Source organism: Lethenteron reissneri, chromosome 41, assembly GCF_015708825.2.
Source record: "Lethenteron reissneri isolate LAM-NWPU_2019-01 chromosome 41, ASM1570882v1, whole genome shotgun sequence".
NCBI lineage: Eukaryota > Metazoa > Chordata > Hyperoartia > Petromyzontiformes > Petromyzontidae > Lethenteron > Lethenteron reissneri.
The window spans coordinates 3,267,453-3,281,666 of record NC_083819.1 but is presented as its reverse complement, the minus strand read 5'-3'; the positions used below and the strand labels follow the sequence as shown (position 1 = coordinate 3,281,666).

The 14,214-nt window shown below is 44.5% G+C and overlaps 1 long non-coding RNA gene across 1 annotated transcript in view; it reads right to left on the bottom strand.

Moving 5' to 3' along the window:
- Positions 1-10,452: 10,452 nt before the first annotated feature.
- Positions 10,453-14,214, bottom strand: part of LOC133352729 (uncharacterized) — a 50,422-nt gene continuing 46,660 nt past the window's right edge. The window contains exons 2-3 of the long non-coding RNA XR_009756294.1: positions 11,909-12,092; positions 10,453-11,509 (exon numbers count right to left, since the gene is read on the bottom strand). This is a non-coding gene — a long non-coding RNA (uncharacterized LOC133352729). The remainder of the gene's footprint in view (positions 11,510-11,908; positions 12,093-14,214) is intronic.

Genomic DNA, 14,214 nt, shown 5'->3' with positions numbered 1-14,214 from the left:
CGGGGTAATGGATGTGGGGCAAAGGTGACCGAGTGGACACGTGAGGTATAGCCCAGAACCTTCTGGTGGGTTCCAGAAAGGGGCGTAACCAAAGGCGGAGCCAGGCAGGGGACACGTGGAAGGTGGCCCAGAACCTTCTGGTAGGTTCCAGAAGAGGGCGTGGCCGAGGGCGGAGCCAGGCCACGCCGGGGGCATTAAAGGGCAGTCCCGAGCCTGGATTGGGGCTGTCTGTCGGTGGAATGGAACTCAAGGTCCTACGTCTTCGTCTCTGGCGTCGTGGGTCAGACAGCGTGCCGACTGTTCTGACCCGTTTATAGTTATCCCGTTTGTGAACAGTGTACAAAGGTGTAGAATAAACGTGTGTTGCCTCTTACTATTAGTGTCTCAGAAGTGACTCACTACATTCGCATTCGCCACCGTGCACAGGTCGCCTAACCCGCTCGTCGTCCGCGTTCAGTAGCTGTTACGACCACGGCCCGCTCGCACGCGCTCTCTCTAATTGGCTGAAAAGACAAATCGTTGCACGCGGTATATTGTTCGTGGCAGTATCTCAAGTGGAATTTAAATGTATTTAGCGGTGTCGTACTTGCATGTTTAAAAATGTACCTGCCGCTCAAAATCGGTTTAAAAACCGCTTGACTCCAGACTGGTTTAAGGCGGTGGCTTCCAATGCGGTGCGTCAAATCAGATTTGATGGTCAGGACAAGTAAAAACTCGTGCTTTTAACTCACTTTGTAAAGATTAGTGTCAGGCCAGAGTTAGGCATTGGAAAATTTAGATTGGTAATTGAAACGAGGCCCAAACACTGAATAGAATTTATGGGCACTACTTGAACAGAAAAAAAAGTTTTACAGCGCAAGACTGCTCATCAATGTATTTGTCTCGTGTAACTCAGTAGGGATTGGCAACAGTTTTAGCCCATGGAAGAATGCATTCTGGCTCCGTATAGTTGCTTATCCTTTTCATAGAGCAAGAGTCTAAGGGTGATCATACATTTTTCATACATTTAGGTCTGCAGAAGGTTACCTCCAATGCCTGCACAAGGCAGCACATTTTGTTTGACGTTTTTTTTAATGGAAAGTTGTAATGCTATTCACATTGTAAATTGTACAATGCACAACAAGGTGGCTTGGCAACTCAGAAGTCAAAGGGCTCACAAGGTACAGCTGGGTTTCCTGGGTTCAATTCCGAAAAGCTCTCTGTTATTAAATTGGGGGTTTCAAATACCGTGATTTGACGGTATCAGTCCAGTCACATCAATAATTTCACAAAACCCATAGCTGAATGGGTACTTTGCATCATGACATGATGCTAACAGCAAAATCAGGATAACATTGGTTGGAGTTTTTTTTACGTTCATTATTCCCTCCAAAACTACGTGCATTTTCTTTTTTATTGCATCGGAATGTGAGCATTTCTCAAGACAGTGCACAAACAGGAGGAACGTTGCACGTCTACAGAATCGTGAATCTCAACACGTGTCGTGGTTGTTGACACAACGTCTGGGCAACGTTTGTCTCCCCGGTGGCAATGTTTACACACGACACCATTGACGGGGTGGGGGGGTGGCATTCAATGGGCAGAGCGCTCTGCCCTGGCACTGTTACGGAGGCGAACCGTTAGCGGTCCGTTTTCGCTCTCGTTGAACGATGCTTTATGACGTCACGCACGCACGCGCCCGGCTCGGCCAATGAGCGGCCGAGCGTCGCGTGAACGTGAGAGTGCACAGGAGGGTACGGCGCCTCCGATTGGCCCGATTTTGACACGCCCCCCCTAACGCTCGGCGAAGCAGCTGCTCGAGCACGTGGTTGGCTCATGTCACAATGCACTCTGGGACTTGCAGGTCGTTCGATGAAAAGCACTCTGGAGCGCTCTGCCCATTGAACACGCCCGAGGTACTAATTTAAGGCCGACTTGACCTCGGGTATTGTTCTAACGTTGACCTCACTGCAAGATGGCTACCAATATTGCAAGTTTGCCAGCAACATTGTAGAATATTACTTTTCATACAAATTCGTTTTGTTTTTGTTTTGATTGGTGAAGGGGTTTCTGTTGCTCAATATCTCTTAAAATATGTAACTATTCATATGCCTCTTGATTTGAAGCTTTCGTGACTGCAGGAATCCATCTCTTTTGTTCTTTCGGTAAAGTCACGTAGGTATAAAATAAAATAAAATTTCAAATCTGTTCATCAGGAATATTTTTCTTATGTTAACAAGCCGCATGGTGTTATCCGTAAGTGCTGTGAAGAAGGGCTAATGCCCAAAACATTGTCTATGAAATTTTCCTTTTAAGCCCACAGTGTTATTGGCAAATGTACTTTTTTGTTCAGATATTCACCCCCTCAAATTGGCCATGAGTGGGAATTGAATTCGGTTTGCTGAGCTTTGTAAACGCAGTGCACTAACCACTGCGCCTTCGCTCCCCACATACACACATTCTCAAATTGGTTGGAAAATTGCTGATGAACACAGTCTGAAGGAAATAGTTTTCGCTCCTGGAGCTGAGTGGATTTGCCAATGGCTGGTACTAGCGGTGTCATGATCGGCCTCTGTGGAGGAGGCTCGTGAAAGACGCTACTTGTCAGTATGGAGGCATACACTATCCAACAACAACGAAGGGCAGAGGAGCGACGCTCACAACAATGAGCAAAACGCCGGGTGGATAAAATTCAGCAATTTGGCACAATAGGGGACACAGCTGGTGCATCTAGCAGTCATCTCATTCAGTCAACACATGTCCCCTGGGTCTTTCCTGTGACCTGTCAATGAGCCTTCGACACTTCACCTGGCCTCAAAGTGCACCTGGCCTGGCACAGGTGCCGTGGTGATGTCACCACCACTTTGTGGTGAATAGCGGTTGTTTCAGTGTGCGCATGTGTGTATATGTATGTGTGTATTTGTCGAGGAAGGAAGTTTGAAGGCAAATTACTTCATAACACGATATGAAGCTACAAAACTTTTTGACTGTTTGCTGGCCTGGTCGGATGTCTTACCGAAAGTTCAGTCAAAGGTGCCAGCTACTTTCCATAAACCCATAGCTCAAACGTGCACTGTTCTTATCTGGGCTGCACAGAAATGTGTACTCTAAATGAAGTAACCCGCGGGATCATCTTCAAAAATGTGTGCCCTTATAGCTTTAGTATCTTCATTTTGGCAAATGGATTAAACTTCCAGAAGCAATGGAGATCCCTGCAGCAAATAAGTACAGAATTTTCTAGATTACATTGCGGACGTTGATGCGGAAAGTAAGATGCATTTCGATTTAAAGCTTTCGTGACTGCAGGGATTCATCTTCTTGTTTCTTTCGGTAAAGTCACGTAGAAGGGAAGTAATAAAATAATAAAAATAAAACATAATAAAACAATTCTCACGACGTTTCGGCTACAACGCAAGCAGCCGTCTTCAGGTGAAGAATGAGACACTACCAAACTAGGAGCTTATATATAAGCTGCATTGGGGGTTGAAGAGCGCCTTAACAAAAAGAATGTGCATGTGAAGAGGAATTTAGCATATTCATGGAAAATGCGTAGGCGTTGGGCGGGGGGGTGTCAAAGTCATATTATGCCCATGCATTATGCAGGATCAGCAGCAACCAAGGGGGGTGCAGGGATTAGCAGTAACAAAGGGAAGGAATGTTAATGATATGTAGCTGCAGTTACTCAACAACCACGTAGAAAACTAAAGTATAAACTACATAAAAAACTAAAGTATAAACTGCATCGCACCATCAGTATACTTACTATACTCTATAATAAGCTGAGTTACTAACAGCAAGTAATACATTACCATTCTACCTCGTAAAAATTATATAATATGCTTCCATCTAGACCTTATTCTCTTACATCACACGAGCATATACCGTACTATATACTGCCATAGATAAACCCAACATTAAATTATATACTGTATTGCTGTAAACCAACCTATATCTTATACATTTAATATAACACTATGTATTATTCTACACACCCTAATGTGTGTCGAAATGGTTTATTACGTCCTTCCAATGATTGCTGAGCCAGAATCCATCTTCTCGGTTAAAATTGTCTCTGTGTTTGTATATGTGGATCGCCTCATGAACGAATCTCTCATGATAGCCAGATGGCTTGCAGAGAACCTCTGTCTTGGAGAAGTCAATATCATGTGAGCCCACTGAGTTGTAACAGTGATCTGCCACGGCTGAGGTGTTTGTCCTACCGTGTTTCAGGTCAGCTTTATGTTCACGGATGCGGTCCGAGACATGTCGTTTGGTTTCCCCAATGTAACTGCTACCACAGAGGCAACTTAGTTTGTAGACGCCAGGGTACTGTATGTCTGGAACCACATCTTTTACAGACGGTACCAGATCACGGATTTTATGTACTGTGTTGAATCGGACCTGGATCTTGTGTTTAATCAGGATTTTGGAGATCTTTTTTGTGACCCCAGCAATGTAGGGTAAGGTGATGGTCTTGAAAGGCTCCTCAACAGGATCCTTCTTGATGGTTGGAGTGATGGCTTTGCTGATTGTATAGTCGGAGTAACCATTTGCCTTAAGAGCTTGGCGTACGTGTTTGAGTTCACTGGAAATGTGTTCATGGTCGGAGATGCATTGGGCTCTATGATATAGAGTCTTGATGAGGGAATTCTTCTGAGATGGATGGTGGTGGGAATCCGGTTTTAGATAAGCATCCGTGTGGGTGGCTTTCCTGTAGACAGAGTGGCTCATTGAACCATCAGGTCTCCTTTTGATTAGGACATCCAAAAAGGGTAGCTTGCCATCATTTTCGACTTCCATGGTGAATCTGATGGCTGGGTGTATGGAATTGATGTGGTCGAGAAATTGGTCTAGAGCAGGCCGGCCATGTGGCCAGATGACAAAAGTGTCGTCTACGTACCTCTTCCATAAGGTCGGGCGTAGAGTGGCAGTCTGGATGGCGTCCGTCTCAAATTTCTCCATGAAGATGTTGGCTACAACCGGAGATAGGGGGGAGCCCATTGGGGTGCCCTCAATTTGCTTGTAGAAGGTTCCATTCCAGGTGAAGTATGTATTGGTTAAGCAGTGTCTCACCAGGGGGGGTACCCCAGCATTCAGTCCTTGATGAACCAAGTCTTCAATGATTGCGATGGTGTCAGGCACAGGTACCTTGGTGAACAAGGAAACCACATCAAAACTGACAAGCAGGTCGTCTGGGGACAGGGCAATCCCCTTGATTGTCGATACCAGGTCAGTAGAGTTTAGTACTGCAGAGGTGGTTTTTCCAGTGAAAGGCCGTAGGATTTCGGACAAAAAAACGAGCCAGTTTGTACTGGCTCGTTTTTTGTCCGAAATCCTACGGCCTTTCACTGGAAAAACCACCTCTGCAGTACTAAACTCTACTGACCTGGTATCGACAATCAAGGGGATTGCCCTGTCCCCAGACGACCTGCTTGTCAGTTTTGATGTGGTTTCCTTGTTCACCAAGGTACCTGTGCCTGACACCATCGCAATCATTGAAGACTTGGTTCATCAAGGACTGAATGCTGGGGTACCCCCCCTGGTGAGACACTGCTTAACCAATACATACTTCACCTGGAATGGAACCTTCTACAAGCAAATTGAGGGCACCCCAATGGGCTCCCCCCTATCTCCGGTTGTAGCCAACATCTTCATGGAGAAATTTGAGACGGACGCTATCCAGACTGCCACTCTACGCCCGACCTTATGGAAGAGGTACGTAGACGACACTTTTGTCATCTGGCCACATGGCCGGCCTGCTCTAGACCAATTTCTCGACCACATCAATTCCATACACCCAGCCATCAGATTCACCATGGAAGTCGAAAATGATGGCAAGCTACCCTTTTTGGATGTCCTAATCAAAAGGAGACCTGATGGTTCAATGAGCCACTCTGTCTATAGGAAAGCCACCCACACGGATGCTTATCTAAAACCGGATTCCCACCACCATCCATCCCAGAAGAATTCCCTCATCAAGACTCTATATCATAGAGCCCAATGCATCTCCGACCATGAACACATTTCCAGTGAACTCAAACACGTACGCCAAGCTCTTAAGGCAAATGGTTACTCCGACTATACAATCCGCAAAGCCATCACTCCAACCATCAAGAAAGATCCTGTTGAGGAGCCTTTCAAGACCATCACCTTACCCTACATTGCTGGGGTCACAAAAAAGATCTCCAAAATCCTGATTAAACACAAGATCCAGGTCCGATTCAACACAGTACATAAAATCCGTGATCTGGTACCGTCTGTAAAAGATGTGGTTCCAGACATACAGTACCCTGGCGTCTACAAACTAAGTTGCCTCTGTGGTAGCAGTTACATTGGGGAAACCAAACGACATGTCTCGGACCGCATCCGTGAACATAAAGCTGACCTGAAACACGGTAGGACAAACACCTCAGCCGTGGCAGATCACTGTTACAACTCAGTGGGCTCACATGATATTGACTTCTCCAAGACAGAGGTTCTCTGCAAGCCATCTGGCTATCATGAGAGATTCGTTCATGAGGCGATCCACATATACAAACACAGAGACAATTTTAACCGAGAAGATGGATTCTGGCTCAGCAATCATTGGAAGGACGTAATAAACCATTTCGACACACATTAGGGTGTGTAGAATAATACATAGTGTTATATTAAATGTATAAGATATAGGTTGGTTTACAGCAATACAGTATATAATTTAATGTTGGGTTTATCTATGGCAGTATATAGTACGGTATATGCTCGTGTGATGTAAGAGAATAAGGTCTAGATGGAAGCATATTATAGAATTTTTACGAGGTAGAATGGTAATGTATTACTTGCTGTTAGTAACTCAGCTTATTATAGAGTATAGTAAGTATACTGATGGTGCGATGCAGTTTATACTTTAGTTTTTTATGTAGTTTATACTTTAGTTTTCTACGTGGTTGTTGAGTAACTGCAGCTACATATCATTAACATTCCTTCCCTTTGTTACTGCTAATCCCTGCACCCCCCTTGGTTGCTGCTGATCCTGCATAATGCATGGGCATAATATGACTTTGACACCCCCCCGCCCAACGCCTACGCATTTGCCATGAATATGCTAAATTCCTCTTCACATGCACATTCTTTTTGTTAAGGCGCTCTTCAACCCCCAATGCAGCTTATATATAAGCTCCTAGTTTGGTAGTGTCTCATTCTTCACCTGAAGACGGCTGCTTGCGTTGTAGCCGAAACGTCGTGAGAATTGTTTTATTATGTTTTATTTTTATTATTTTATTACTTCCCTTCTACGTGACTTTACCGAAAGAAACAAGAAGAAGTAAGATGCAGTTCAATATTTCGGGTCACTTTGAGAAAATGTTTTCATGTTGTTCCAGGGCAATCGCAAACAGGGGTGAAAAATATAAAGTTGCCAGATATAGAGTGGACCCTAGGGGAAAAAAGTGCATCTCATAATCCGAAGAAATATGGCCATATGATGGGAAGTGGCTGTGTGGTGGATATGAAGTTGTTGACTCTGCCTCATGCCAATAAAGTTGTACGAAGACACCGATCCCCATGTAGCCTTCAACATACTTTTGGGGCAAGTGGTGTTAGCGAGCACCTATGAAGGCCGGAACTGCACACGACACATCTGGTCACGCACACCGACAGGATCAGGAGATGGATCCCCAACTTTGTTTTAAAATACAGGGGGGTGGGAAAAGTGTATCTTCATCTGGATAAAACAACATTCACAACATAGTGCGGAACTTTGCGATACACCATGAACTCCAGTCGAGTCGAAATAATTAATGTATGCGGTGACAATTGGCTTAATTACCTTCCATTATGAAACGAGAGCGGAATGTGAAGAAAAGATCAACGCTTCATAATAACACGTGGTAGTGTCAAAACCGCAGGAAGGTTTGAATATCACAATAACAGTAGCTGTCATTGTTATAATGCACTGAATTCAATTAGCGAAGACCATCTCATATCGACTGCAATATCACTGGAAGTGACGGTGGGATTAAGCAGACAGCTACGTGACATGATCCGGCAGCCTGCTCGTTCCGTATTCGTCTGTCTGGGCCGCTAATAGTAGCCTATGGATTTTTGGAGTCTTTAGGATTCAGTCGGCACATTCAGCCGGTGAAGTCAAGGGGGCGGAGCTCGTCACGAACATTGTGAATGGTAATAGCAGCGATAACAACACTGCAAGAATAAATGTTGACTGCTGGGTAGGTTTTCGCAGATGTGCCGTTTAGCTATCTCTCTCTCTATTACGGTCGTGTGATATTGGGTTGTGCCGTGTGTGGTTTGGAGCAATGTCCGACGTTTCGCGCCCACGGTGCTGGGAGCTACTTTCCATCGTGCCGAATTTGGTTGCCAGCAGGAACGTCGGACATTGTGCGCAACAACGCGCGGTGCAACCCAACAACAACAACAACATCGGAGATATCGACAGCACAATCTCAAAGACCAGCGCAGTAGTATAGTGAATGCTAATGATGACAATACTAACGCTGCAAAGATAAATGTAATAAATATCTCTCTCATGAGAGAGGGGTCCATGAGCCGCGGTTAATTTACGAACTGAGTGACTGCTGAGATAGCCTAAAGATTTTTATTTTATTTTACGTTGCCTTCAAAGTTAGTTAATTGGCGAATTTTTTGTCAATGGTTGTGTGCGAAGGTAAAGTATGAGTTATATGTTTGCTGATAAAAAGGAATACCATGAAAATACGGCATTGAATAGAGCAACAGGGGTGGTGGGTCTCACAATGATGGCATTCAAATGCATTTAATACCCACTTGTAGGAGGTGACCAATGGCTCACAGGTCGTGATAGCGATATTTTAACTTCCTCGCCTGGTATGCAGGAACGTATGGGTTCGATCCTGACCCTGATGCCTGTATATTTGGAGTTTGTGTGTTGTCCTCTTCTCGTGGTCGCGTGGATTTTTCTCCGGGCCCTTTGAGTTTCCCCTCCGCATTTAGAATCAACATACGTTTAAGAGTATTTGGCTGCTATACATTTCCAAGCGATAAGCCACTTCGTTGGGCTATCATTTGTGACAGCCAAGTCACTTCTGAAATAGCTCAGTGGGCCTTAGCTGGTGAAATAAAAAAAATAGTTTGGTGTCTAGTTTTTGTATTGGTCAGAACACTGAGTTGACACTGCTGAGGTACCGGGTTTGAAACCAGGCAGCAGCCGCCTGAGAGTGAACGGGTTTCTCTAAATTTCGATTTAAAGCTTTCGTGACTGCAGGGATTCATCTTCTTGGTTCTTTCGGTAAAGTAACGTAGAAGGGAAGTAATAAAATAATAAAAATAAAACAATACAATAATTCTCGCGTTGTGGCCGAAACGTCGTGAGAATTATTTTATTATGTTTTATTTTTTATTATTTTATTATTTCCCTTTTACGTGACTTTACCGAAAGAACCAAGAAAACGGGTTTCTCTAGTGGACAAAAACAAAACTATTACATGTAGAGTTGGTTCTTCACTAAATTTTTTGCCCGAATTCCAGCTCCAGCAATTAAAAATATTGCATTGACTGTCACGCAATGGACATTGCTCTCCGTGGCGGAGTGGCTGGGTAAGTGCTGCCTCCCGATCAGCGGGACCAGAGGTCGTTCACGGGGTTCCTCAACATCCACTTGATACAGATTTTTTGCTGTGACAGTTTCACCTGAAGACGGAAGCTTGTGTTGCCTCCGAAACGTCGTGATTTTATTGTTTTAATTTGTATTAATTTAAATTTCATTTTTTACCTACGTGACTTTACCGAAAGAACCAAAGAGTATGAATCCGTCAAACGGCCAGTCGCACGTAGGACAAAAGAGGTACCCGCGTGAAATCCTACAGCGAGTGGGTCTCCGTACTGGAAATCATCAATCGCAAATTCCATTTGCCTAAGAAAGCCTTTGCTGAGCAGGGTCCCGCATTGGGATGTTTGGCCAATTCCAGTGTGATGAGTATGAAGGATGAAATGGGTTTAGCAGTGGAGGTAATTGCACACAAAATCCTAAGCAGAGTTTGAGTGTTATTTTGTCTTGCCATTTTTTTTATTTCCTGCATAGATTAAGGATTCAAGTTTCACATTTTATACAAACCCATTGTGTTGTTCTGGCGTATTACGGGTAGAAGCTAATGTCAGCAGAACTCCACTCTGTCTCTGCTTGTGAATACAATGTGTGGGCGAAAATAGATTTAATTCATACGGAAACACGGCATGGATGTCTTCTTTTGTGTGATATTAATGGGGGTTCTCTTCGTAGTCCCAACACCTTTCCCGAACTTAAGTCACTCCACTGCCTAGTGATGCACTTCTAAATGTCTGTCCAAGGACACGGTTGATTTAGTTGCTAAATAATCAATCAAGCAATTAATGAAACGAAGGAAAACACCAATAATCAATTGTGCTCTGTGTGGCTTCTTTAATGCAATACATCTTCGCAGAAACATGCATGCACTGGTTATTTTTCTCTTGTCTGGGGACGTGGGGGGAATGGGGGCGATGGGGAGAGGGGGATGGTGGGGCTGATTTTGTGGATACATTTTTTTCGCCAAAAAAAGTAGAAATGTCCTTTTGGCTCGCAGGACTGAGCACTGATACATTGTGGATACCACTGGTCAACACACCTTTTCTGGCATAAGGTATTCCAACGGTTTTAAGGTAATTTTGGGGTGCTGATTGCAAATTTGGCATCAGTTTTTGTCTATCACTTCAGGTTTTTGAGATATCAAAAATAGCATTTTCAATCAAAACTGCAGAAAAAAAATATTAAATAAATCTAAATATCTACATAAAATTATATTATAAAAACACTATCCTAAAAATACAGCACCATATTTTAACACTAAAGCAGTCACTGACTCGCAACAACTTGCAATCATAAGTGACAGAGTTAATTTCGGGTAAAATCAATGAAAATGGGGTATGCCGATAGCATAAAAATGAGATATGAGATAGTAAATCTGAGATCAGATTTGGAATCAGCACCCTGAAATTAGTCTAAGACAGCTGCAAAAGTCCAGGCCAGAAAAAATGTTTTTTTTTTGTTGACCAGTGTAATCAGATGCACTGTGCCTCGCGGTTTGTTTGTAATGTCACATAGCCCATACACTTGAAGTTGCGAAAGTTAACATTTACACTTTGCTTGTGATGAGCGAACGGTATTTTTTTTTACGGAAGAGATAATGAAGTTTGTTATTCTTGTGCGGGAGGTAAAAAAAAAGATAATGTTAACCCCATATTCAGGATTTATCACAGACCTATTAATTATAGTTATCAAAAATTAACGACGTCCCTGTTTTTCTCCATCGCTATTCATCATTGGAAACAGATATTTTGCTCATTAGTCAGGCATTGGGCCGGTGATCTCTGCTTGACATTCAGACACTGGCACCTCCATTGCATCGCCCCCCCACGCTCGCGTGTGCGGCTTTTCGTGGGTCGTGCTTGCGGCTCTCCGATGCGTTTTCGCTCCAAGCCGACGCGGTGCAGTGGGGAGAGCCGTCGCGTCGCCCGTCCGTTGTGTTCGCACATCGGCCGCCTAAGAGGTCGGCATCATCCCGAAGCGACTTCACTTCATTGTTCATTTTATATAGAGCGTCATTCATGCTAATAGCATCGCACAGTTCTGTACATCCCATCTAACAGCCACTACCAAGAAAATGCAAACACATACTACCAAGCGAAACCTTACACATTTACCAGCAAATTAAGAAATGGCACCAAAGCAAAATACACAAACAACAACAAAAAGTGATCACAACCAATAAATGAGAGTGCATTAGGTCTACTACACATCCCAGACCACGATACCAGCTTCCCAACCAAGCTAGGAAACCATCACAGGAGGAGGGGGGTGGAGTGCCAAAAAGTTCCAACTCATTTACATCAATCGGTCCAAATGGGTCCAAAAAGTGATGACCTTTTTTTCAGCGCGTACCTGGATGAATAAGGAGGCCTCCAGTTCAACTCGCTTCGTCGCACACCGAGTGTCAAGCCGAGCCGGCTCCACATTTTTTCATTGCCGCTGTTTCAGCCGTGCCGCGTTCGCGCTGTGCGGAGCCAGCCTCGGCGTCGATCAGAAGGCACCGGCTTTGTTTCTCTGCTCCAGGACCTGAGCCGCGCTGCCGACATCGCACGCGGTGGACACGTCGGGTCGAGTCACACTCGGATGACTCGCGTGACGAAAATGATGAACCCCACCCCTGGCCCTGCTTGGCCCTCGAGCCAAATTGAGATATTTGGTGGCGTTGTGCCCTGTCCGCTCTTCATGGTGTTGTGTGTGTTGCATCCAACAACACGTCAGAAACAACTGGAAAACACATCGGGGAGATGTACGGCACCTGTGCCAACACATCGGCGACTGCACAAAGTGCTCTCTGCAAGGAATGTGGGTGAAATTGGGTCGTTCCGAAAAGCTCACGATTCCAACGCTGTTAAGCGTCAAACTGAGCTGACGAAATTTTGTCCCGGCAAGTTTGAAGCAGTGGCGGCTGCTGTCTGACAGTGTCCAGTGTTAGGTTGATCAGAATTTTTGTTTATTTCAGTCATAGTCTAGACGATGACAACCTGTGGAATATTCATCACGTCTCGCTGCGCGGATTACTATTGAGTTGTTCTTGCTCCAGCCAACTAAAGCTGTCACACGTGTAACCCACTCTGAGCTATTGCATGTTGCCGTGAAGGGTGTGCAATTCCCCTGCCCCCTCCCAAACATTCATCCTGTCACAGTCGTTTCTCTTTTTTAACGCAGTCGCCCAGCACACGCCCAAAACGTCAAATGGTCAGCAAAAAACAGCACCATTGAAGGTGCAATGGATAGGGCGCCACGGTGGCGAGATGTTCACTACCTCGCCTGGTATACAGGAGGCCGTGAGTTCGATCCGACCCTGATGCCTGCTGTATATTTGAAGTTTGCACGTTCTCTCTCCCCGTGGTCGCGTGGATTTTTTCCGGGTCCTCCAGTTTTTCCATCCACATTAGAATCAACATACGTTTAAGAGTGTTTGGCTGCTTAAATTTCCCAACGATAAGCCACTTCGTCGCACTATCATTTGTGATAGCCAAGTCGCATCTGAAAAAAGAGCTATATTGCTCAGTGGGCCTTACCCGGTAAAATAAAAAAAATAGTTTAGGAGTAAAAAATCATGTTTAATACGTTTCCTGAATGGGGCACGGTTGTTATCAGAGCTTAGGAAGAGCTATGACGGGAGGGAAATTACTTCGTTGCTCGTCACTTAACCCTTTCCGAGGCGTCTGCAAGTTGCAGGGTCTGTCCCGTTTACTGCTGAATCTCAGAACGCACAAGCGGTTCAACCTCAAATGTATTTAGAGAGAGGCGTAGTAGCGCCGTTGCTTTTAAAGGTATTGTACTCGCCACAGAAAACTGTAGCGACACGACCACACTCTATAATAGCTGGCTAGCCAAACTATGCCAAACGCCTTGTGGAGCTTCGCTACGTCTTCCGACCTGAAGACGATACCGATAATATAATTTTATTTTAGTTTTCTTTTAGGTTTTCTTCCGATTTCGTACGCATACGGACAACATTGGGAGAGTGTTTATTTAGATCGCGACATCAAGAGTGCTTGGCATCCGCCCCAGCCAAATTCAACAATTTTTTGTGTTACCAAGTAAGGCCCACTGAGCTATATATATATATATTTCGAAAGCGACCTGGCCTCAAATGATAACTAAACCAAGCGGCTTATGAATGTGGAAATGTATAGCAGCCAAACACTCTTCAACGCATGTTTCTAAACGTGGAGGGAAAACCCGGAGGATCCGGAGAAAAATCCACGTGACCACGGGGAGAGAGAGACACCGCAAACTAAAAAAAATTATGCAGCAGGCGTTAGGGGTCGGGATCGAACCCTCGACCTCCTACATACCAGGACGAGGTAGTTAACATCTCCTAGCCATATTCTTATGTTTTTTCGGTAAAGTCACGTAGGTAAAAAAATAAAAATAAAAATGTATAAAAGTAAAATAAAAATAAAATAAAAATCACGACGTTTCGGAGGCAACACAAGCTTCCGTCTTCAGGTGGAACCGTCACAGCACGACAGCTGTATCAAATAAATGAGAGATTACAAGAGATACCACTCCGTATATATAATGTTTGAGGGGGGAGCGGGGAATTGCCAGGAACGGCCCACTTTTTATTATTATGGTAAGGTGCGGCTTGAGACTACGGCTAGACTACATAACAAATGACTGAGCCTTCATTATGGTGAGGTGCGGCT